Source organism: Triturus cristatus, chromosome 12, assembly GCF_964204655.1.
Source record: "Triturus cristatus chromosome 12, aTriCri1.1, whole genome shotgun sequence".
NCBI lineage: Eukaryota > Metazoa > Chordata > Amphibia > Caudata > Salamandridae > Triturus > Triturus cristatus.
This window is the reverse complement of record NC_140595.1, coordinates 847,640,137-847,667,104: the sequence shown is the minus strand read 5'-3', so window position 1 is coordinate 847,667,104 and position 26,968 is coordinate 847,640,137. Positions and strand designations below refer to the sequence as shown.

General features: G+C 49.9%; 1 protein-coding gene, 1 long non-coding RNA gene and 1 pseudogene across 3 annotated transcripts in view; 1 reads left to right on the top strand and 2 right to left on the bottom strand.

Annotated features, from left to right (window-relative positions):
* The window catches only part of LOC146783064 (uncharacterized), a 486,434-nt gene that overhangs the window by 387,073 nt on the left and 72,393 nt on the right, over nucleotides 1-26,968 (bottom strand). The window lies entirely within an intron of this gene.
* Nucleotides 1-26,968, top strand: part of CLDN15 (claudin 15) — a 222,380-nt gene that overhangs the window by 149,404 nt on the left and 46,008 nt on the right. The gene's annotated exons all lie outside the window — the stretch shown is intronic.
* LOC146783066 (uncharacterized) lies at nucleotides 5,738-7,249 on the bottom strand (annotated as a pseudogene).

The following is a 26,968-nucleotide window of genomic DNA, read 5'->3' as shown; positions in this document are numbered from 1 at the left end:
AAATGCGGGGCGAGAACCCCAAGCTGTTGCGATGGTCCATCTCGCTGCAAGGGATGGACTTCACCGTGGAGCACCGGTCCGGCAACGACCACGCCAATGCTGACGGCCTGTCCAGATTCTTCCACCTCGGCGAGGAGAACCCCCAAGGAGATGGGTGACTCTCCCTGCCTTCAGCTGGGGGGGACGCGTGTTGGAGCCGGCCTCGTGGCGTGGTCCTGTTCCCCCTCGCTAAGCCGCACGAGGTCCCATGCACCTCGGGGCTCCTCCATTTTGGATTATACGTCACTCCACGTGACCACCGACGTGACCCCGCTCCACCCGGCCTCGGTCCCAGCGAGGCCCGACATCGAGGCGCCAACCCCTGGCCCGGGGGATACCACGTGAACCCTTCCCACTCCCGGCGGAGGGCATTATCGATGGGACCCCCAACCGTCCTTCCACACCTAGGTGCGATCGCCCCACAGCTCTCTGGGGCCTGGCGCCTCTCCTGCTGGGCGTCTGGCCGCTCCCTACCCGGCCTCTCCGCCCCCCCCGGGCACAAGGGTCCGGACATCAAAGGGCTCCAGTCCTATATCTGGGGTGACCCGGCAACAAGACAACAGTTGTATCCCGGAGTCAAGAGCCCTGCTGATCGGATCGCGGCTGACCCTACGGAGAAAGACTCATCCTGAAACCACACCCTGAGCCCTGCTGACGACGTCGCGGCTCCACCGTGCTTAAAGACCTTCACGAACCTTTGGGGCCCTGCGGACGCTGTCGCGGCCCGACCTTGTTGAACTTGCCATCAGAGCCCAGCTGACCTCGTCGCGGCTCGACCACAACGGACCTACCACCGGAGCCCTGCTGACTGTGTCGCGGCTCGACCCAAGCGGAACTACCACCCGAGCCCTGCAGACGCCGTCGCGGCTCTCCCCGTCCGAGCTACTTCGAGACCAGCACGCAAGGTCTGGCGCAGAGCCTCCCCGTACCTGGCTGGTACTGAGACTGACCCGCTACCCTATCCCCCTAAAGACATTGAGACTCTTTTTGGATTACTCGATCCCACTGTAAATATTGAATGTGCTACCTTTGATAAAGAACCAAGATAAGCAACTGATACAGAGTCCTGTGTGGTGGTGTTACTGGGCCTAGTACGATCTCAGGAGAAGGACCTCTCCTAGGAGGCTTCTCAGCGGCGCTCGGGTATAACTTTGCGGAAGGGAGGTGGCTGGAGCAGTCCCCCCGACTCCCCGGTGGTCCTCCCTCCAACATGGTGTGTCAACTGTGGGTAACCTGGGGTGGCTCTAACCTCTCAAAGATCTCAGACAGTAAGTGGTTTGTTAACTGTGGGTAACCTGGGGTGACTAACCTCTCAAAGATCTCAGACAGTAAGTGGTGTGTCAACTGTGGGTAACCTGCGTTGGCTCTAACCTCTCAAAGAGATTTCCTTCAATTTAGCATATGTTTAAAACATGAGTGTGCAGTGATGAATGTGAAGATGAGAAGCCCCGGTGGTCCTCTCAAAGGTACTTCAGTGGTCTGGAGATCAGACAAAACTTGGAAAAGAATATTCAAGTTTAAAAATAGTAAATGGAAATAGTAAAACTTGGAGCTCGTACAGCTGGAAGCCAGACTACCTCAAGTGAAAGAACTTTAAAATGTTGGCTAACTGTGGCAACAGAAGGGTGGTCTACTGGGTAGAAAGGCAAGATGGCCATGGTTGGAGAAAGCTGAGGGGACCACGGGGGGAGGGGGCGGGCTTAATGTATCTCTAAAAAACACGAAACCACATCAGAGTAACAGTCCACTTCCACTTTCAGAGACTAACTACAAGCGGATCACTCTATGGAGGAACCGTGGGGGACTTCAGCGGGAGGGGGGACGGTCTCACAGTATCTGTAAAGAACACTACACCACAGTAACGGTCCACTTCCATCCTCAGAGCCCGGCTACCACCGGTCACTCTATGGAGAAAGCTGAGGGGACCACAGAGGGGTAAGCAGCCTCAAGGTGTCGGTAAAGAACCCTACACCATAGCACAGTAACGGTCCAGTGCCACTCTCGGAGACTAACTCCTGCCAGTCACTGTATTGAGGGATTTAAGCAGGGTGGGGACGTTCTCAAGGCATCTTGAAAGAACACTACATTGCGGGGCAGTAATAGTCCCTTTTCCGCTCTCAGAACCCAGATGAACCACCAATCACCGGTGGACGGCGCCTTTGCCTTTGACCCTGTACAGCGCTCCGCTACCATTCGGGTGTGTCCATGCCATACAAACACCACATGCATACACTGAAGGACATGGAAGAGGGAGGCTGAGGAGAGGGGATCAAAGTGGCGGGTGGTTGTATAGGGGGGACCACAAAATCCTGAGGAAAAGCACAGCCTTTAACAACATTCATTGGTTAGCAGTGCAGCACCTCAACACAAAGACATGAATACGAACACTGTTTCCAGCAGGAGACCATAGACTATTGACGGGTAATAACAAGGGGACTTAAATGGAACTGCAAACACTGAGTATCAGAGAACTGCAAATAATGGTGAGAATTGTATCTTAAAAAACAAAGAAGGAAGTGAGAATTATATCTTAGAAAACAAAGAAGGAAGTAAATGAAAAAAGCTTTAACAAAGCCAACACACACATCCACGGAGGCAGTGAAGGTTCTCTCACACTAACTGGCACAAAAGAGTCACTCACAGACAGAGTTAGTTCAACCCGACAGTAGCAGTGAAGCGGTACAAAAGGGGGTGGTGATGGACGGAGCATCAGAACCAATCAAACACTCACACCCAGTCAACAGATCTGGGTTTGATCCATCACCATTCTTTAGCCCACTCTGCCACCCCAGTTCAGACATGGCCATATGCAAATCAGTCTGACCCTGTGCCTCATGGGAACAGTCCAGCCCGAACTGCCAAGCCATGTCTTCCCTGGACCGGAATCAAGCATCCTAGGACCGGTTTCTGGCATTTCAGCCGTCTTCAGCCAGGCTTGCTTGAATCCAGTGGCAAAGTGAGCAAGGGACTCACGTCTGAGCATACCCTGCCAACTTATGGCGAACAAAGCGTACAAAAGGGGGTGGTGATGGATGGAGCATCAGAACCAATCAAACACTCACACCCAGTCAACAGATCTGGGTTTGATCCATCACCATTCTTTAGCCCACTCTGCCACCCCAGTTCAGACATGGCCATATGCAAATCAGTCTGACCCTGTGCCTCATGGGAACAGTCCAGCCCGAACTGCCAAGCCAGCAGTGAAGCTACCTTGGCACATGTAACTGGGCCTGGGCGAAACGTACATTGTGTTGGCATAATTTCTGAAATTTTGCATGATGCTTGTTACATAAAGCATTGCACCACTACACCACTACCAAGCCATTGAACCCTTTTGTGTTTTTAAATGCACACTTTGTTATACAAATTTAGCACAAACGCAAAGGAACAACAGAACGTGAGGGGCTGTTGTTCAAGGTACTTTTGTTTAAATGCATCCTTGTGCCAAAAATTTTAAATTTTTTGCACTAAAATATAGCATGAAATGGTGGACTTGCATTTAATATAATTACACGTAATTTCACGTACTTATGTGTGATTATGCAAAATTACATTATGCAAATTTTACAGACCCCAAACATAGAAGTGCTGTGCAGGCAGCATCGGTGAAAGATTCCATCACAGACGTCTGGCGGTCCAGCATAGACAGCAGCAGTGCAAGATCCCATCAAATACAACAACCAGCAGAGAACTGCTTTCCCTATGCGCAGAACAAGTCTAAGGCCTGCAGCGGCAGCGCCATCCTACACATAGACCTGGTACTGCACAAGCAGCAGCCCTGGCGATTCACTCACACTCCCAGTGCAGGTCCAGCACAGTGAGCAGCAAAGCAAAGCTCCATCTAACACAACACACCACATAGAGCAAAGAACAAGTGCAGCATCTGCAGCAGCGATGGAGGCTCCCTCACACACTGGCGCACTCACTGCTGCACAAGAGTTACTCGCAGAAAGAGCAAGTGCAGCACAAGCTGGCTCCAGTCCACACACAGAACAGGTGCAGCACAGAGAGCAGCAATGCAACGCCCCATCTAACACACAACAGACCACATAGAGCAAAGAACAAGTGCAGCATCTGCAGCAGCGATGGAGGCTCCCTCACACACTCGCACACTCACTGCTGCACCAGAGTCACTCACAGAAAGAGCAAGTGCAGCTCAAGCTGGCTCCACACACAGAACAGGTCCAGCAAACAGAGCAGCAATGCAACGCTCTAACACACACCACACCACATAGAGCAAAGAACAAGTGCAGCATCTGCAGCAGTGATGGAGGCTCCCTCACACACTCGCGCACTCACTGCTGCACCAGAGTCACTCACAGAAAGAGCAAGTGCAGCACAAGCTGGCTCCACACACAGAACAGGTGCAGCAAACAGAGCAGCAATGCAACGCTCTAACACACAACACACCACATAGAGCAAAGAACAAGTGCAGCATCTGCAGCAGTGATGGAGGCTCCCTCACACACTCGCGCACTCACTGCTGCACAAGAGTCACTCACAGAAAGAGCAAGTGCAGCACAAGCTGGCTCCACACACAGAACAGGTGCAGCACAGACAGCAGCAATGCAACGCCCCATCTAACACACAACACACCACATAGAGCAAAGAACAAGTGCAGCATCTGCAGCAGTGATGGAGGCTCCCTCACACACTCGCGCACTCACTGCTGCACCAGAGTCACTCACAGAAAGAGCAAGTGCAGCACAAGCTGGCTCCACACACAGAACAGGTGCAGCAAACAGAGCAGCAATGCAACGCTCTAACACACAACACACCACAGAGAGCAAAGAACAAGTGCAGCATCTGCAGCAGTGATGGAGGCTCCCTCACACACTCGCGCACTCACTGCTGCACCAGAGTCACTCACAGAAAGAGCAAGTGCAGCACAAGCTGGCTCCACACACAGAACAGGTGCAGCACACAGAGCAGCAATGCAACGCTCTAACACACAACACACCACAGAGAGCAAAGAACAAGTGCAGCATCTGCAGCAGCGATGGAGGCTCCCTCACACACTCGCGCACTCACTGCTGCACACGAGTCACTCACAGAAAGAGCAAGTGCAGCACAAGCTGGCTCCACACACAGAACAGGTGCAGCACAGACAGCAGCAATGCAACGCCCCATCTAACACACAACACACCACATAGAGCAAAGAACCGGTGCAGCATCTGCAGCAGCGATGGAGGCTCCCTCACACACTCGCACACTCACTGCTGCACAAGAGTCACTCACAGAAAGAGCAAGTGCAGCACAAGCTGGCTCCACACACAGAACAGGTGCAGCACAGACAGCAGCAATGCAACGCCCCATCTAACACACAACACACCACATAGAGCAAAGAACCGGTGCAGCATCTGCAGCAGCGATGGAGGCTTCCTCACACACTCGCGCACTCACTGCTGCACAAGAGTCACTCACAGAAAGAGCAAGTGCAGCACAAGCTGGCTCCACACACAGAACAGGTGCAGCACAGACAGCAGCAATGCAACGCCCCATCTAACACACAACACACCACATAGAGCAAAGAACCGGTGCAGCATCTGCAGCAGCGATGGAGGCTCCCTCACACACTCGCACACTCACTGCTGCACCAGAGTCACTCACAGAAAGAGCAAGTGCAGCACAGGCCGCAGCGGTGCAATCATTCGTAGCACAGAAAGAATACAGCATGAGTAGCATGATTGAATATTCCTTAGACACACGGGCCCGATTCACAAAGGGACTTATGACTTGGAAACTGCACTCGGGCGGAATCTCTGCACTCGGGGTAGAATCTCGGCACTCGGGCAGAATCTCTGCACTCAGGGTGCAATCTCTGCACTCGTGGTGGAATCTCTGCACTCGGGGTGGAATCTCTGCACTTGGGGTGGAATCCCTGCACTCGGGGCGGAATCTCTGCACTCGGGGTGGAATCTCTGCACTTGATGTGGAACCTCTGCACTCGGGTGGAATCTCTGCACTCAGGCGGAATCTCTGCACTCGGGGTGGAATCTCTGCACTTGGGGCGGAATCTCTGCACTCGGGGCAGAATACCTGCACTCGGGCAGAATCTCTGCACTTGGGGTGGAATCTCTGCACTCGGGGTGGAATCTCTGCACTCAGGGTGCAATGTCTGCACACAGGATGGAATTCCTGCACTCAGAGTGGAACCTCTGCACTCAGGCGGAATCTCTGCACTCAAACAGAATCTCTGCACTCGGGGTGAAATCTCGCCACTCAGGCGGAATCTCTGCACTCGGGGTGGAATCCCTGCACTCGTGGCAGAATCTCTGCACTCGGGTTGGAATCCCTGCAATCAGGGCGGAATCTCTGCACTTGGGGTGGAATCCCTGCACTCGGGGTGGAATCTCTGCACTCGGGGTGGAATCCCTGCACTTGGGGTGGGATCTTTGCACTTGGGGTGGAATCCCTGCACTCAGGGTGGTATCTCTGCACTTGGGCGGAATCTCCACACTGAGCACCACAGTGCAGAGATTTCGCCCGAGTGTGGAGATTCTGCCACTAGTGCGGAGACTCCCCACTCGTAACTTTATGAGTCCTAAGTCCCGTTGTGAATCCGGCCCACACTGAATATGTACAGCCGGGGATGGAGTCGAAGAATTTTAGGGTGTGATAGAATATATTTCAAGGTTCGGTAGATTATCTTTGAGTAATAGTGAAGATAATTCAAAGAAAGATCATGTCTAGATTGGCTCTGGTGTGGGGGGGTCTTTCCACGCTTTAGAAACGATCGAAGAGAACGCCGACCTCCTGATCTGCTTCTGAGCATGCGTGGGATGTTGGCAAGTTGGAGTCCTGCCTAGCAGATGTGATTGGATGGTTGGTGGAAGGCGATGTGACTGGTGGGGTCTGGTGAGGGCTGGCGGGCCTGAGTTGTGGTGTGCCTTGAATGTGTGTGCGAGGAGTTTGATTTGAGCGCATTTGTTTATCGGGGGCCAGCGGAGCCCCCTGAGGGGTGGTGTGCTCGAGCTCAGTGTGGGAGGTCGATGCCGAGTCCCGCTGCTGAGTTCCGGGCGGTGTGTAGTCTTCTAGTGAGTTGCTTGGTGATCCCGGCATAGAGGGAGATTCCAAAGTCCAATTTGCTGGTGGCTGGTGCATGAGTGACAGTTTTTCTGGCGTTGCTTGGGAGACATTTGAACATCTTCATGAGAGTCTTCAGCGTGTGAAGGCAGGAAACAGTGACAGCGTTGACCCGTACGGTCATGTCCAGTTTGCTGCTGATGACTCCGAGGTTCCTGGCGTCGGTTCTGGGTGTGGGACCACGTTCAGCCGCCACCACTTGGAGTCCCGGGATGTGGTGTTGTTGCCGAAGATCACCACTCCCGCCTTGTCAGTGTTGAGCTTGAGACACTTGCCTCTCGTTCAGTTTGCGGCTTCAGTCATGCAGACAGTGGTTTCTGGTGTTGGGGTCTTGCCCGAGAGGGACCGCATGAGTTGTGTGTCATCTGGTAGGAGAGGATGTTGATGCCCTGCACACGCATGACACTGGCCAGAGGGATCATGTATGTGCTGAAGAGGGTGGGGCTGACCAATGAACCTTGAGGCGATGACGCTTTCACAGATTTCTATCACAGCAGCCGATACATTGATTTTTCTCCTTTTGACCCTCGTCCCGAGTCTTTGAAGTCACTGCCCTCGACCAGTGTCAGTGATGGGGGGTCGCCTCGGTGACCTCATCTCTGGAAGATTCGAGACCCTCAGCACAGGGCAGAAACAGAGCCACACGTGACCATGCACATGACTCTAAGTGCTATACAAATAAACACAACTAAACCTCTCGAGGACTATGAAACACACGGTGGAGGCGACTGCAGTTCACACTCAACATTCACGATTTCTGATTTTTCTTCTACAATTTATGTTATTAAAATGCTTTATTGAGCGTAAACCTCAACACACGGAGGGCGAATTCTGATTCACGTTTAAGAAGGGCAGGATAGACCCAGGGTGAACAGGCGCGAGTGCCAAACTGCGAAACAAATGCCCACACAATCTGGAGTTAAGAGACCAATGAGCGCCTCGATGGACTGCAGCCCTATCAAGGCGCTCGTTATCAGTGTTGTGTTTATGGTTTCACTGGAATCTACTTGTGACCTCCGACCTCGCCTCTGTGCCAGTGCAGACGTGTGTTCCCAAAATAAGGAAGCGGGGAGATTTCTAAGTGCCAAGAAGCAGAAGGCAGCGTTTAAAGAGCACCGACTCAAGGCCTCTGGCACGGCGCTATCTCAGCTCCGCTGGCTCTGTAAACGGATAGGGGTGGGGGAGGGGGAGATCTACAGGACAGCTGGCGGGGCCTACAGGAGTAAAGGAATACAGTGCGGGGGGGGGGTCTACAGGACAGCTGGCGGGGCCTACAGGAGTAAAGGAATACAGTGCGGGGGGGGGGTCTACAGGACAGCTGGCGGGGCCTACAGGCAGGGGCGTAGGAGACACTAAAATTCTGGGGGGGACAGGGACAACCTTGTGCACTTTCCAGTGACCCTATACAAATCACCGCCCGTTAAACAAATACAATTGCATACTTTCGAAGTGAAATATTGAGAAAAGCAGGCATGTAGTCACAGTTTGCATGTATGCTTTATTGTTATTTACATTCATATAGTAATGAGACCAAATGTTTAAAAAAAACATATATATGAATCTTGCATCTTAATGCACAAAGCAAACAAAGGCCGCTGACTTAGGGTGGGGGCATCGTGTTTGCAAGTGCATTAGGGTTTGAAAAGTACCTGCTGCTGCATTCCTGGTCTCCAGCAATTTTCAGGCAACAATAAAAATGTGAAGATAACTTTGGTGATTAATGTTCTTTTTTTGAGAGAGATCGAAGGCTTGTCTAGTGAAAGTTTTAATTCAATAGGTCAGTGAGTTACTGCTTTTGTCTGAGATATTCTTTTGGTATTTGAAGTTTATAAGTTAAAATCCTAACATTGAACAGTGAGCTATTAACCGTCATCAAAGAGCTTCATAAAAACTTCAATGTATAGATTAGAACGTTCTGATTTTTCCCCAGTCTTTCCCTATCCTAATGTTGGAAAATGGGTTCATTAGGATAGAAATCAATTCTGATTATTGAAGAGAACCCCCCAACCATGGTGTTATGTTTTACATTCTGAGTTTGTGTTTCTCTAGTGTTGCAAAGCCGCCCTGGGCACTCCCCAACTTTTTGCTGACTGGTACTGGTGGTACCTGACTGACTGACCCTGGCCTCTGCCTAAACAGCCAGTGCTATTCTGAAAGAGGCACTTAAAAATACAGTGAAAACACCTACATACACAAGGGTGCACTAGATGCCCCCCAGGACCCATGTCTGAGGGCTAGGGGTAAAGGGGCCTGCTACGGGCCCCCAATGTCCCTTTCGCCAGCATTTCCATGGCAGGTGAACCGCCATTGATAAGCTGGCGGGTAACGGACATCGTAATCCCTGCTGCGGTGCATGGTAGGCACCACCAGCATTGTAGTAACCACGAGCCCCTCCACCACACCGGCGGGCTCAAGATGCCCTTCGGGTGCGTGGTGGTTGGTCTTTCCGACCGCCAGGTAACCACCCGCCATTGTAATATGGCGGGCTGTGATGCAGTCACCAATGGCGGTGGGACTGCCACCGACGGGGTGACGTGGCGGTCCAACTGCCATTATAATCACCCCCTAAGTTTGGTGTGCATGCAAATCCTACATTGCCAACCCCTGGCAAGTTGCACTGCTAGTGCTGGAAAAAGGCCAATGGAGGTACCAATGGGTGAGGTGGACTGGCCTCAAGGGTCTTGTGACCTCAGTGACAGATTCACTGTCGATCTAGGATGTGCTTCTTCATATGCCTGCCCGTAAGACTGGAAGTGAACTGCAGTATGGATTGTGGTGGACAGGTCCACCTGCGGGTGCTAAGACACCTGGGCTTCTAAGGTCTATCGGGCCTTCTAAGGTGTTGCATCGGAATAAGCTCTGTCAGGAGTGTGGTATGGTGAACTGGTCATGAAGGTCTGAACATGGTTCTCCAGTTCCAAATTCAGCAGCTCTGGCCAGAGTGCCACATTCTCTCCCACACTGAACACCATACTGCCCCACTGAGAGAAACTCGCACTGCCTTCAGCACAACTCAATTGTGCTGCGACTAAATTCAAATTATGCACTAGACAACAGTAAAATGCTGCCTGAAAAAAAATTAATAACACCCTGGAAAAAGCAAACACTCATAGGGAATGCAAGAATAAGCAAAGCATGTGATCTGTAATCAGAAAAAAACATGGTTACCTTAACGGTTTTAAACTCATCATTCAGAAATCAGTAAGTGATTTTGCCTGAAAAGTTCAAGACATGACTACAGGACCAGGAAGGGACCCCTTTCAATGTCCATTGCTTATATCCTTTCAAAATGTATGCAGTTTGGTTTAAAAAAGACCACATCCCCAAACACAGCGCCGCATTTTATAAGCTAAAATAATTAAAAAGTTGAAAACGATCATATTAAACGTTTCCACTCTACCCATCAACCAGGTATTGTAGTCCCTTTAGGAATGGCGCACTTCCCTGCCCTGGGAAAACAATGTTGTTCAAAGAAAGAAGATAAAAAGAAAGTAGCGCTTTCACTGGCAAACTCTGTAAAGTGGCGCTAATGTGTGTGGGTGTAAATAACAGTCTGGCCTGTCTGCTGGCCACTCTGTATTGCTTTATTTAGGTATTTAACTATTTTTTCTCTCCATTCCGAGGTTTTTCTTTTCAATAGAAAACGGTCAGAAAATGAGGACATTTACAGCCAAAGTGTTCAGCCTTTTTTGGATCAATTTCACAGGGGAACAAATAAAGAAAAGGAGAGGCAAGAGAGAGTACCTTAAGAGCTGCCTCTTGAAATCAGCACATAAGCAGGAGCGAGACAGAGACAGAAAGAGATGGAGGAATAAAGAGAGGAGGGCAGAAGGAAAAGAGACAGCGTTTATTTTTTCTCCGTTCTCTGCCCTTCCCAGAACGGCTGAGCCTTCCTGCAGCAGAACAAAAGGCAGAGGGCGGGTGGCCTCTGACTCCAGGCAGGTCAAGTGCAGGGCCATTAGGGAGCGCTTTCGCGTGCTAATGGCCCTGCGATAACAGAAGGGAGAGGGGAAATTCCTTTGTCCCCTCGTCCCCCCATCCTTGTCCCCCGTGTCCCCCCATTCCAAAATCTGGGGGGGATATATCCCCCGCGTCCCCCACACTTCCTACGCCCATGCCTACAGGAGTAAAGGAATACAGTGGGGGGGGGGTCTACAGGACAGCTGGTGGGGCCTACAGGAGTGAAGGAATACAGTGCGGGGGGTGGGTCTACAGGACACCTGGAAGGGACTACAGGAGTGATGGAATACAGGGTGGGGAAGGGTCTACAGGACACCCGGAGGGGACTACAGGACACCTGGCGGGGCCTACAGGAGTGAAGGAATACAGTGGGGGGGGGGGGTCTACAGGACACCTGGGGGGGACTACAGGAGTGATGGAGTACAGTGCAGGGGGGGATATCTACAGGACACCTGGCGGGGCCTACAGGAGTGAATGAATACAGTGCGGGGGGGGGGGATCTACAGGACACCTGGCGGGGCCTACAGGAGTGAAGGAATACAGTGCGGGGGGGGGATCTACAGGACAGCTGGCGGGCCCTACAGGAGTGAAGGAACACAGTGCGGGGGGGATCTACAGGACAGCTGGTGAGGCCTACAGGAGTGACGGAATACAGTGCGGGGGGGATCAACAGGACACCTGGCGGGGCCTACAGGAGTGAAAGAATACAGTGGGCGGGGGGGGGGGATCTACAGGACACCTGGCGGGGCCTATAGGAGTGATGGAGCGCAGTGAGGCGGTGGGGTGGCGTTCCACAGGCCTCCTAGTGGGGTCTACAGGAGTGATTGAATACAGTGTGGAGAAGGGTCTACAGGACACCTGGTGGGGCCTACAGGAGTGATGGGGTACAGCACGGGGGGTTCTACAGGACACCTGGTGGGGCCTATAGGAGTGATAGAGTACAGTGCGGGGTGTCTACAGGACACCTGGTGGGGCCTACAGGAGTGATAGAGTAGAGTGCGGGGGTTCTACAGGACACCTGGCGGGGCCTACAGGAATGATGGGGTACAGTGCGGGGTGTCTACAGGACAGCTGGTGGGGCCTACAGGAGTGATAGAGTACAGTGCGGGGAGTCTACAGGACAGCTGGTGGGACCTACAGGAGTGATAGAGTACAGTGCGGGGTGTCTACAGGACACCTGGCGGGGCCTACAGGAGTGATGGGGTACAGTGCGGGGTGTCTACAGGACACCTGGTGGGGCCTACAGGAGTGATAGAGTACAGTGCGGTGTGTCTACAGGACAGCTGGTGGGGCCTACAGGAGTGATAGAGTACAGTGTGGGGTGTCTACAGGACACCTGGCGGGGCCTACAGGAGTGATGGGGTACAGTGCGGGGTGTCTACAGGACACCTGGCGGGGCCTACAGGAGTGATGGGGTACAGCACGGGGGTTTCTACAGGACACCTGGTGGGGCCTACAGGAGTGATAGAGTACAGTGCAAGGGTGCTCTACAGGACAACTGGTCGGGCCTACAGGAGTGATGGGGTACAGCGCGGGGGGTTCTACAGGACACCTGGTGGGGCCTACAGGATACTTGGCGTGGCCTACAGGAGTAATGGAGTACAGTGTGGAGGGGGTGTCTACAGAACACCTGGCGGAGCCTACAGGAGTGATGAAGTGCATTGCGGGGGGATCTACAGGACACCTGGTGGGCCTACAGGAGAGAGGGAATACAGTGCGGGGCGGTCCACAGGTGTACATAGGTTAGTAACTGTTGCACACAGTCTTCTCTGTTACATAGAAATTGCCGTACTGGCACGATTCTCTTTAATAACTCAGGGCTGCTTACAATACTTAGGGCTCCATTAGGAGGCACAGACAGACGCTTCTAGGGTCCGATCATATTCCCTACAATAGGCATCTCCGTAGGGATTACAATGTCCCTTTCCGGGAGCCTCTCCATGGTGGATCCTGGCGCACGGACCATGGATGTTCCAAAGCTTCCCTTTTTCTGGACCGCAACACAATCCGCAATGGAAAAAACCAGGGTTGCAACTGTCTACAGGGCGGTCGCATCATAATTTGGTGGTTGGGACCGCCGACTACTTGTCGGTCAGTTCCAATCCCGCTGATATAGCGGTCAGAAGAGAGTCCAACCGCCATCGTAATCGGGCCCTTAGTATGTACTACATGGACTCTCTCGACCCTGCTGGAAACGTTTTATGCAGAACTAAAAAACTTGTGTGGAACACGCTGGACACAAGTCGTCAACTGTCACCGGCGCATAGAGCTCCTCTCCAATACAGTGATTTATATTGTGATCACCCCCTCCGCAGCTGTGGCGCATCAGAAGCACATGCGTTTTCAAAACACTTCCCCCCATTAGCTGGACACAGGTTGTAGAAAATTAGCTACAGAAGTAACACGTTAGCTACCCGTCACTGTGTAAACTGTAAAACAAACACACTCATTAGACGAGGTCATCAGTGATGCCATAAATGATGTCATAGAACGTCATTGAATCCGCCCTGTGTTGGCGTCGGAGGGCAGTGCGTCGGTTCCGAGTAGTGCAACGGCACCACAGTGTCGGAGGGACACCTCAGGCAAGGAAGGACTCACAGATGGAAGAGTCCAGCAGCTGAAGCAGAGTCTTTGATGGCCCAGAGACTTCCAGAACATGGGGCGAGCCAGCAAGCCCTTGGAGAAACGTGGGTTCAAGGATGCAGGAAGCAGGTCCAGGCCTTCTCACTCCCAGACAAGAAGCAGCCAATACTGTGTGGTTGTTTCTGTAGTGAAAGGAAGCGAAAACACACAGCTGAGAGCACGTTTTAAGAATCAACATACTTTGCTTTGTTAAAAAAACAAAATTGTCTAGGCGTCATAGATTTTAAAGCCCAGGCCTGCCAGGAACAGTTAGGACAGGCACACAGTTCCAAGTTTGTTTACCTTTCATGAACAGAGTGCTAATTCAACAGTGGGTCATGGTGAAGCTTGGCAGAGTGCTTTGGGCTGTCATTGTTTACAGGCTCAGGATCCCTCGGAGACCAATAATGTGAGGGGAAGGAAGTCAGACGATACAAGGCCTCCCACTGGACCAAATCCATGTTTTGCAAGGTCAATGCAATTTCTGCAAAAATGGCAAATATTTCCTGGGTTCTGTGAAACGTGGGTATTTATAACTCTATATTTTGTGCAGGAAAAGCAGCCAAAAATATCGAACCCTTTTTCATATTTTGTGAAAATGAGATGATAGTGCGAGCCCCTAAGTACCCTGCAGAGAGGTACTGCTGTCCCTTGTTTCATCCGAAGGGATCATGGGAAGCAGGCATTGTATAGTCAAGCAGATTCAATTATTAGCTGCACCTTACAGAAAAAAGCTTCGAAAATCACTTTTTCTTTCGGCAGAACAGGGTTTTTACAGTATTTTTCTAATATTCTACATTCTTAACTACATAATTAAGTATTTTTTCTTTTGTTAATTGAGACAACCAAAACAGTGTAATCGAGAAGTTTATTTTCTGTTTTCAATAAATGTTTCCCTGTTTGGGAAAAAAACCTCTTTTCAGATAGGTCCCCGAAATAAACATGTAATGTAAACATACGTCATCATAAAACATGGAATTGGAGCCTATATCCAGTCATAGGGCCCTGGTGCCTGTGACAAACCTCTCTGCCTCTGGCCTTGAAAGTTTCGATGTCACCAGAGCCCCCTGAGGGATCAGCACACAACGAAGATTACTTCTCGAAGCCCCATCCTGAGGCATATCGGTGTTTTATTCTATCAGACTCGAAGCATTTCTCTCTCTGACGGATTTCGACTATACGACCAGCCTTGTTCATAGGTCAATCAGTACATTTGTAGAGCGCACAACTCACCCGTGAGGGTCTCAAGGCGCTGGGGGGGGGGGGGGGGCGGAGGTGCTGCTACTGCTCGAACAGCCATGTCTTGAGGACTCTCCTGAAGGTTAGCAGGTCCTGGGTCTGTCGCATGCGGATGGGGAGGGTGTTCCTGGTCTTAGCAGCGAGGTGGGAGAACGATCTGCCGCCGGCGGTCGCTCGACGGATGCAGGGGACGGTGGCGAGGGCGAGGTCAGCGAAGCGAAGCTGGCGGCTCGGGGTGTACAAGGTGAGTCGTTCATTGAGGTATGCTGGTCCGGCGTTGTAGAGTGCTTTGTGAGCGTGGGTGAGGATCTTGAAGGTGATCCTCTTGTTGACGGGGAGCCAGTGTAGGTTTCTCAGGTGGGCTGTGATGTGGCTGTGGTGGGGGATGTCGAGGATGAGGCGTGCGGAGGCGGTCTGTATGCGTTGCAGTCGTTTCTGGAGTTTGGCTGAGGTTCCCGCGTAGAGAGCGCTGCCGTAGTCCAGTCTGCTGCTGACAAGGGCCTGGGTGATAGTCCTTCTGGTACCGGTGGGGATCCATCTGTAGATCTTGCGGAGCTATTAAGCAAAACAAAAAGTGATAGTGTACCCACACAGAATATATTTACGTTTCAGGTGCAATGTGGTAGGTTGTACTTTCTGAAAAGAAGGTCCTGTGTTTAATGGGATTTAAGGCCTACATCACTCTGCACTATTACTCGGCTCACTTGTGAACAAGGACGATCGTACAGCCGAAACATGTCAGAATGGAGCTTTGAGAAGTAATCATCATCGTGTGGTGATTTGAATGACAGGACACTCCTTACCTGTCTTGATGAAGCCGCCCTGCAGGGATGGGGCTCCCAGCAAAAGGAGATGCTTGCTTGTATGCAAAAATGTATAGTATACATTAATACATTACACATCCTTAGATGTGGGGTTGCAGACAGAGCATGCCCATTAACTTCTGGTTCGTGACACTATTTGATGCCTCAGCAGAGCAGCACACACGCCTTTGTACCTTGTTATTTACCATTTCATGAAAGTGCTAGGATTGCTGGCACGACTGGATTTCTTCCACGAATTAGAGGTTAAATCACCACTGTGAGGTGACAAGTGAGTTAGTGACGTCCTGGATGGAGATGCGGATATGCCCATGAGACTGCCAGGGCGGAAGTCAGATACCAGGAACTCGTGGGAGGCTGGGGCAGAGAGCGCTGGGCTTCATGGAGGAGGCAGACTCACACGGAGTCTGGTGATGATGTCATGGAAGCCTGGTGCGGAGTGAAGCTGGGCTTCATGGCGGAGACAGACTCGGACTTTGATGACGTCATGAGAGCCTGGAACTAGTCTTCTATATGAAGGACCACGCTGACCCAACTCAAGAGCACTCACTGGAGACCTTGGAAGCCTGGGTCTCACCCAACAAGTTAAGGATTCTACCCTCGTCGCTGGACACTTCCTGGACCCTACATTTACCAACTTTGGCAACATCCAAGTCAACGAGCCCACACCAGTTTCCGGACAGACGACACCCTTCAGTTTTTCTTTCCCGGTCAAATGTACACGCACCATCCCCAGACCAGCAGCCGAGACTGGAACAGCATCACTGACAAGGACTGGAACACCAAAAACCCACCAACCTGTACACAGAACTACCCTCCCCAAAGCCATCAAGAATTTTAACAAATTGACCTCAACTGTGCCAATTTGCAGGCCCCCCTCAAACACAACGATACCAGAAGATTCACACCACAGGCCAACTGGAGCGCAAATGGGCAATGAGTCAGAACAACACAGACAGGAGCACCTTCAAATCCACCCTGAGACGCTACCAGCAAATGATCCGGACCATCAACGTGCCGTGCTGGTAGCCCATATTGATGCCAGCACCAACAGAAGGAAAGAAATCTTCCGCATTGTGAGAGATTAACTCTCATCATCAGCAGCCTCCAACACAATTACTCCCTCGCAGGACCTCGACAGCAATCTATCTCAAAACCATCACCATTTACAGCAATTTTAGCCTGCAACATACCCAACAGATCTAGCCAAATGTCTTCCGATCTTATCCAGATAATCAATGCCAACCACATGGCCTGTCATCACCCCAGATGAAACCACCACCACCATGAAGTCTGGCCACTCAGGATCCCCATCAGACCCCTCCCCCCACCATGCCTACTGCAGCGGACTGCATCCTATCACCATCATGCTCTCACCCATTCTGAAGGCCTCCGCCTCTTCAGTGACGTTCCCAGATGCTTAGAATCATGCAACTGTCCTCCCATTGCTGAAGAAACCCTCTGAGGGCCCTTCAATGCGCCCCAACTACAGATCGATCTCTTTGCTACAATTCCCGGCCAAGGTCTTAGAGAAAGTCATCTATAGACATCACACCAAATACCTTAATGACTATGAAGCCTTGACACCACTCATTGTGGTTTCAGACCCATCCACAGCACGGAGACTACCCTCATTGCTGCCACGGATGACATCAGCATGACTCTGGACAGAGGAGACACGGCGTCACTCATCCTCCCAGACCTCTCTGCAGCATTTGATACAGTCTCCCACGCCATCCTCACCAAACACCTTCACAACATCAGACTCCGCGGACATGCACTCAGACTGATCTGCTCCTTCTTGACTGGAAGCGCCCTGTCCGTCAGGCTGGCATTGTACACATTCGACAGCCGCAATCTCATCTGCGGAGGTCCACAAGGATCCTCCCTGAGCCCGACCCTCTTCAATGCATACATGATCCCTCTAGCCAGCATCATCTGCTCTCACAATATCAACGTCCTTTCCTAAACCAACGATACGCAACGCATTACCTCCCTCACAGACAAGATGTGCCGTACCCGGATCAAGTTCAACGCCTGTGTGACTGAAATCGCCCCCTGGATGAAGACCAACAGCCAAACTCTCAACATCGATTCGACTGAAATTGTGATCTTCAGGAAGAGCACCTCACCGCGGGACACCACCAGGGACCGTATTACACAAGGTGCCCCGGGGCACAGCCGGCATTTGCACTCGCTTTGTGCGCCCGCAGGGCACTTAGGTATTACATAAGGGGCAGCAGACACTTGTGTGGCCCCTTCTGTAATACTGCCAGCGTAATATGGCCCATGGGGGCCAACAGACCTAGGACCGACACCCACCCCTACACAGAGAACTCCGGGATCATCATCAACAGCAAACTTGACAGGACCACCCAAATCAATGCCGTCACCGCCTCATGCTTCCATACCCTGAAGATGCAGAGGAAGAAGCAAACTTGACAGGACCACCCAAATCAATGCCGTCACCACTTCATGCTTCCATACCCTGAAGATGCAGAGGAAGAAGCAAGCTTGACAGGACCACCCAAATCAATGCCGTCACCGCCTCATGCTTCCATGCCCTGAAGATGCAGAGGAAGAAGCAAACTTGACAGGACCACCCAAATCAATGCCGTCACCGCTTCATGCTTCCATATCCTGAAGATGCAGAGGAAGAAGCAAGCTTGACAGGACCACCCAAATCAATGCCGTCACCGCTTCATGCTTCCATACCCTGAAGATGCAGAGGAAGAAGCAAACTTGACAGGACCACCCAAATCAATGCCGTCACCGCTTCATGCTTCCATACCCTGAAGATGCAGAGGAAGAAGCAAACTTGACAGGACCACCCAAATCAATGCCGTCACCGCTTCATGCTTCCATACCCTGAAGATGCAGAGGAAGAAGCAAACTTGACAGGACCACCCAAATCAATGCCGTCACCACTTCATGCTTCCATACCCTGAAGATGCAGAGGAAGAAGCAAACTTGACAGGACCACCCACATCAATGCCGTCACCGCCTCATGCTTCCATACCCTGAAGATGCAGAGGAAGAAGCAAACTTGACAGGACCACCCAAATCAACGCCGTCACCGCATCATGCTTCCATACCCTGAAGATGCAGAGGAAGAAGCAAACTTGACAGGACTACCCAAATCAACGCCGTCACCGCATCATGCTTCCATACCCTGAAGATGCAGAGGAAGAAGCAAACTTGACAGGACCACCCAAATCAATGCCGTCACCACTTCATGCTTCCATACCCTGAAGATGCAGAGGAAGAAGCAAACTTGACAGGACCACCCAAATCAATGCCGTCACCACTTCATGCTTCCATACCCTGAAGATGCAGAGGAAGAAGCAAACTTGACAGGACCACCCACATCAATGCCGTCACCGCCTCATGCTTCCATACCCTGAAGATGCAGAGGAAGAAGCAAACTTGACAGGACCACCCACATCAATGCCGTCACCGCCTCATGCTTCCATACCCTGAAGATGCAGAGGAAGAAGCAAACTTGACAGGACTACCCAAATCAACGCCGTCACCGCATCATGCTTCCATGCCCCGAAGATGCAGAGGAAGAAGCAAACTTGACAGGACCACCCAAATTAATGCCGTCACTGCTTCATGCTTCCATACCCTGAAGATGCAGAGGAAGAAGCAAACTTGACAGGACCACCCACATCAATGCCGTCACCGCCTCATGCTTCCATACCCTGAAGATGCAGAGGAAGAAGCAAACTTGACAGGACTACCCAAATCAACGCCGTCACCGCATCATGCTTCCATGCCCCGAAGATGCAGAGGAAGAAGCAAACTTGACAGGACCACCCAAATTAATGCCGTCACTGCTTCATGCTTCCATACCCTGAAGATGCAGAGGAAGAAGCAATCTTGACAGGACCACCCAAATCTATGCCGTCACTGCCTCATGCTTCCATGCCCTGAAGATGCAGAGGAAGAAGCAAACTTGACAGGACCACCCAAATCAATGCCGTCACCGCTTCATGCTTCCATACCCTGAAGATGCAGAGGAAGAAGCAAACTTGACAGGACCACCGAAATCAATGTCGTCACCGCCTCATGCTTCCATACCCTGAAGATGCAGAGGAAGAAGCAAACTTGACAGGACCACCCAAATCAATGCCGTCACCGCTTCATGCTTCCATACCCTGAAGATGCAGAGGAAGAAGCAAACTTGACAGGACCACCCAAATCAATGCCGTCACCGCTTCATGCTTCCATACCCTGAAGATGCAGAGGAAGAAGCAAACTTGACAGGACCACCCAAATCAATGCCGTCACCGCTTCATGCTTCCATACCCTGAAGATGCAGAGGAAGAAGCAAACTTGACAGGACCACCCAAATCAATGCCGTCACGTCTCATGCTTCCATGCCCTGAAGATGCAGAGGAAGAAGCAAACTTAACAGGACCACCCAAATTAATGCCGTCACCGCTTCATGCTTCCATACCCTGAAGATGCAGAGGAAGAAGCAAACGTGACAGGACCACCCAAATCAATGTCGTCACCGCCTCATGCTTCCATGCCCTGAAGATGCAGAGGAAGAAGCAAACTTGAGAGGACCACACAATTCAATGCCGTCACCGCTTCATGCTTCCATACCCTGAAGATGCAGAGGAAGAAGCAAACTTGACAGGACCACCCAAATCAATGCCGTCACCGCTTCATGCTTCCATACCCTGAAGATGCAGAGGAAGAAGCAAACTTGACAGGACTACCCAAATCAACGCCGTCACCGCATCATGCTTCCATGCCCTGAAGATGCAGAGGAAGAAGCAAACTTGACAGGACCACCCAAATCAATGCTGTCACCGCTTCATGCTTCCATACCCTGATGATGCAGAGGAAGAAGCAAACTTGACAGGACCACCCCCATCAATGCCGTCACCGCCTCATGCTTCCATGCCCTGAAGATGCAGAGGAAGAAGCAAACTTGACAGGACCACCCAAATCAATGCCGTCACCGCTTCATGCTTCCATACCCTGAAGATGCAGAGGAAGATTTTCAAATGGCCGCCAATCAACATCCGGAAAAACGTAACACACACCCTGGTCACATGCAAGCTGGACCATGGGAACACTCTTTATGTCAGGATCAACAAAAAACTCATCAAAAGGCTGCAGACCATTCAGAACTTGGCGGCCACAATCACCCTCCACCTCCCACGCTGCACTCACAGCACACCACACCTGAGGGAACTCCACTGGCGCCCTATACACAAAGGAGTGCCATTTAAGCTCCTCATCCACACTTTCAAGGCACTACATAACACTGGCCCAGCACACCTGAACAATCGCCTCTGCTTTCACAAAATTTCCAGACACCTCCGCTGGTCCAGACTCCTCCTTGCACAAATCCAACCCAGACAGAAAACCGGCTCCAGCAATCAAGACTTCTACTACATCGCTCCTAAAGCACGGAACAACCCGCTGCTACACATAAGAGCCTCCTCCTCACTTCTTGAATTCCCAAGAAGCTGATGACCTGGCTTTTCAAGTAGTCCCATTAGGCCCTAGGTGTGTCTAAACTCACTGCCATAATTCTCTTTCCATGACACATGAAAACATTTTATGATAATGTTGACTACTATTTTCAACTACACCGGAAATTCAAGTACACTTGGTTCAGACCTAAATGATTTATCACTCAAATAAAAAAAAAGAGAAACAAACGAACAAAGAGTGTTCTGTAGAATAACTATTTGTCGGGCAGTGCTGCAGATTTCTTTGCACTGGGAGAGGCTTTGTCTGCTCCAGTGGGTCCGGAAAGGTGTGGTCTTCCATGGTCGCCAGGCGTAGGGGTCCCTTGTAGCTGGTGGAACTTGTCCAGGTTTGACCTGAACAGTTTGCTTTGGGCTCGTGTGGTTGGGTTTGTGGGACCATCTTCACATGGGGCTGCACCAGAAAGCATTGCTTGTTCTCCCTGCCCATGCTGCGGCATGCCACAGAGTGCTTGTTTACAAGAACGCGCAGAGGGATAGACGAATAATCCCTCAATGTTTACCGTCGGATCCAACGCTAAGGCACAATATGCCACCTCGGCTATTACTGTGTAGACTTGTTCAGGAGGCGATAAAAGGCTGTAAGTCTCAAAGCAAACACTGGATCCTGTTTTCACTCCGCCTAAGAGGCTACAACCTCTCGTGATGTTTAACATTGTTTAGAAAGGACCTTTCTGATGTAGGGTGTGCAGTGTGCTCAAACATCTGACGTTGCATCATCTCCACTTCTAGATTTTAGCTCAGCCTGTTCTCTTAACACTTTAAGTGAAACTTAAACTTCACAAGTGGTCCCACACAGTAACTTGAAATGTAAATCTTTACTCAGGTTTGTGGTAAGAGTTTGTGGTAAGTGAGCATTCATCTATGAGACCCTCTGATGTCAGATCAAGAAGATCATGTTCTCAGTTACTCAGTCGGGTAACATGCTAACATTACTTCACATTAAACAGTGAGCGGTAAAGTGGACAGGTGCCCTGCCCCAGACATGCCTACTGATAAATGGTGGTCTTCACCCATCATTATAAGCCCAGGAGACAGAATGTCCCTGAATTTGTCCAGACACATCCCTCCCATCACTGATAAGAACCAGAGATAGGATCCCAATTCTAGAGATGCAATGAGTGAAGACTGAACTCCACCCCATTGGGAAATGAACTTGGAGTCCAACATCTTAATGAGCGAAGATCAAACTCCGTACCATTGCGTTATGAACCAGGGGGCATATTATCAAGAAACGGCTTTAAAATTATCGCCGCTTTAGCGGCAGAAAACTGCCGCTACAACGGCGATAATGGGCTTGATAATATGCCCTTGAGAATTCCCATAGAAGCCCATGTTCAGATGTCAACATGGGCTTCTATGGGAATTCTCTGCGGCATATTATCAATCCCATTATCGCCGCTTTAGCTGCAGTTTTCTGCCGCTAAAGCGGCTATAATTTTAATGCCATGCTTGAAAATATGCCCCTAAGAGCCCAACTCTAGACATCGTAATGAGTTAAGGACGAACTCTGCCCCACGACGTTATGAACTGAGAGTGCAACTCTAGACATCCAAATGAATGAAGATCAAACTCCACCCCGTGGTGTTATGAACTGAGAGTGCAACTCTAGACATACTAATGAATGAAGATCAAACTCCACCCCGTGGTGTTATTAACTGAGAGTGCAACTCTAGACATCCAAATGAATGAAGATCAAACTCCACCCCGTGGTGTTATGAACTGAGAGTGCAACTCTAGACATACTAATGAATGAAGATCAAACTCCACCCCGTGGTGTTATGAACTGAGAGTGCAACTCTAGACATCCTAATGAATGAAGATCAAACTCCACCCCATGGTGTTATGAACTGAGAGTGCAACTCTAGACATACTAATAAATGAAGATCAAACTCCACCCCGTGGTGTTATGAACTGAGAGTGCAACTCTAGACATACTAATAAATGAAGATCAAACTCCACCCCGTGGTGTTATGAACTGAGAGTGCAACTCTAGACATACTAATAAATGAAGATCAAACTCCACCCCGTGGTGTTATGAACTGAGAGTGCAACTCTAAACATCCAAATGAATGAAGATCAAACTCCACCCCGTGGTGTTATGAACTGAGAGTGCAACTCTAGACATACTAATAAATGAAGATCAAACTCCACCCGTGGTGTTATGAACTGAGAGTGCAACTCTAGACATACTAATAAATGAAGATCAAACTCCACCCCGTGGTGTTATGAACTGAGAGTGCAACTCTAGACATACTAATAAATGAAGATCAAACTCCACCCCGTGGTGTTATGAACTGAGAGTGCAACTCTAGACATCCTAATGAATGAAGATCAAACTCCACCCCGTGGTGTTATTAACTGAGAGTGCAACTCTAGACATACTAATAAATGAAGATCAAACTCCACCCCGTGGTGTTATGAACTGAGAGTGCAACTCTAGACATACTAATAAATGAAGATCAAACTCCACCCCGTGGTGTTATGAACTGAGAGTGCAACTCTAGACATACTAATAAATGAAGATCAAACTCCACCCCGTGGTGTTATGAACTGAGAGTGCAACTCTAGACATCCTAATGAATGAAGATCAAACTCCACCCCATGGTGTTATGAACTGAGAGTGCAACTCTAGACATACTAATAAATGAAGATCAAACTCCACCCCGTGGTGTTATGAACTGAGAGTGCAACTCTAGACATACTAATAAATGAAGATCAAACTCCACCCCGTGGTGTTATGAACTGAGAGTGCAACTCTAGACATACTAATAAATGAAGATCAAACTCCACCCCGTGGTGTTATGAACTGAGAGTGCAACTCTAGACATCCAAATGAATGAAGATCAAACTCCACCCCATGGTGTTATGAACTGAGAGTGCAACTCTAGACATACTAATGAATGAAGATCAAACTCCACCCCGTGGTGTTATGAACTGAGAGTGCAACTCTAGACATACTAATAAATGAAGATCAAACTCCACCCCGTGGTGTTATGAACTGAGAGTGCAACTCTAGACATACTAATAAATGAAGATCAAACTCCACCCCGTGGTGTTATGAACTGAGAGTGCAACTCTAGACATACTAATGAATGAAGATCAAACTCCACCCCGTGGTGTTATGAACTGAGAGTGCAACTCAAGACATACTAATGAATGAAGAGGATCTCCACCCCATCAGGGTATGAACTGAGAGCCCCACTCCAGGCATCCCAGTGAGTGAACTCCGCCCCATTGAGTTACGAACTGAGAGTGCAATTCTAGACATCCCAATGAACGATGATCAAACTCCACCCCATAAGGATACTAACTGAGTCATGGCTTTAGGTAAAAAGATAACCCCACCCCATCGGGATACAAGATAGGAGTCCAGCTCAAGATATGGCAATGAGTGAAGAGAGAATTACACTGCATCAGGATATGGACTGGGAATGCAACTCCAGACATCCCCAAAAAGTAAAGCGTAAACTCCATCGCATCAGAATATACACAGGGATCCCAATTCTGGGCATCTTAATGAGTGAAGATCAAACTCCGTACCATTGCGTTATGAACTGAGAGCCCAACTCTAGACATCCTGATGAATGAACTCCACTGCTTCAGGATATGAACTGGGAGCACAACTCTGGACATCCTGATGAATGAACTCCACTGCTTCAGGATATGAACTGGGAGCCCAACTCTGGACATCCTGATGAATGAACTCCACTGCTTCAGGATATGAACTGGGAGCCCAACTCTGGACATCCTGATGAATGAACTCCACTGCTTCAGGATATGAACTGGGAGCCCAACTCTGGACATCCTGATGAGTGAAGAGAGAACCCCCACCGCTTCAGGATATGAACTGGGAGCCCAACGCTAGACATCCCAATATGCGATGAGCAGACTCCACTCCATAGGGATACTAACTGAGTGTCTCACTTGAGACGTGGCTTTAGGTAAAGAGAAAACCCAACCTCATCGGGACATGTAATAGAAGCCCAGCGCAAGAGATGGAAATGGGTGAAGAGAGAATTCCACCGCATCAGCATATGAGCCGAGAGGCCAAATCTTGACATCCCAATGAGTGCAGACAGAACTCCACCTCAAGCTTCCTTCCCGTTTGATGTTACTAGGAACCCCTTGGTGGAAAACATTTGCGTTATTCACCACTGTTACCCATCTATAATTCTATAAGTTATCAGGATTGTCTCTATGTGCAGTGGTAGACCTGCAAGCCTTAGGGTGGCCTTTCCCCAACTTTTTGTCTCCCTCCCTCCACCTTTCCGTCCTCGTTTTTGCTGGTTTTAGGACTCTGCACACTTTACCACTGCTTGCCAGTGCTAAAGTGCATGTGCTCTCTCCCCTTAACATGTCATGATTGGTTTACACCTTTTTGGGATATTTAATGTATTTACAAGTCCCTTGTAAAGTGGCATACCATATACCCATGGCCTGTAAATTAAATGCTACTAATGGGCTTGCAGCACTGATTGTGCCTCTCACACAAGTAGCTTTTCAAACCTGTCTCAGGCCTTCCATCGCAGGGTCTTTTTGTGCAGTTTACTGCCACTTCAAATTGGCATTTGAAACTACTTGCCAAGCCTTACACTCCCCTTTTATTACATATGTCACCCCTAAGTTAGACCCTAGGTAGCCCTAAGGGCAGGGTGCAATGTAAGAAAAAGGTAGGACATGTACTGTTATGATTTGCATGCCCTGGTAGTGACAATCAGCCTATTTTTTTCACTACCGTGAGGCCTACTCCTCTCATAGGCTAGCATTGGCAAATCCTTAATACACTTTTAAGTTATAATTCCTAATCATAGCAGAGTAGGTTTTCCATGTTTCATATGTTTGGAATTGTGTTGATAAATCCTCTTTAGTGGTGAGGTTGGATTTAACATTACTGTTTTAGAAATGCCACTTTCAGAAAGTGGGTGTTGCTCCTCACAATAAACAAATGTACATTTGAAGCTCCATGTTTAATCCAAAGTGTGAACCAATTTTTTAACCAATTTTATCAATGGCTTGTACCAAATGTAATCCATGAATTCACTGTTACGACCATAGGCATTTGGTTGAGAAAAGGAGATGCTACGTGGAGGGTTTTCAGCATCGTATCCATTAAGGGTTTCTCACCCACTAAATGGAAGGGGTTTCAATTTTAGTTTGTCATAATTGACTAACAAATGTGTTGGGCTTCAGGATGTCATGATATGTTAATATAGCTTGCTATAGGGCTTAAATCACCTCAGAAGAAGTATCTTGGTGCTAAAGAATAAACACAGGCAAATCAGAACGCAGCATTAAAAAAGAGCTGTCTTTAGCAGTTTCCTGAATTTGAGATAATCAGCACAAGCCTGGATGCGATGAGGCAGGTTATTCCAATAAAATAGAGCCGGGAAAGTGAAGGACTGAAGGATCTCTGGTGCCCAAGGAGTGACCTGATGGCCACAGGGAGAAGGATCCACATTGTACGAGACGACACTCCACTGCGCGGCTAACCTGAGCATGGTGCCTTAGGGGGATCCAACTCCTGCAGAAATGTCATCAGTGAATCCTGAGGCTGAACAGGCCCTAGATGTGGCTTTGGCTGCTTGAACGTGCCGGGCATCAGGTGGCAGAGCGGGTCACCAGCCCTGGATCATGATTGGCAGTGCTCCACAGCTGTTTTAGCCCACATGTGTCTGTGTTTGTGAC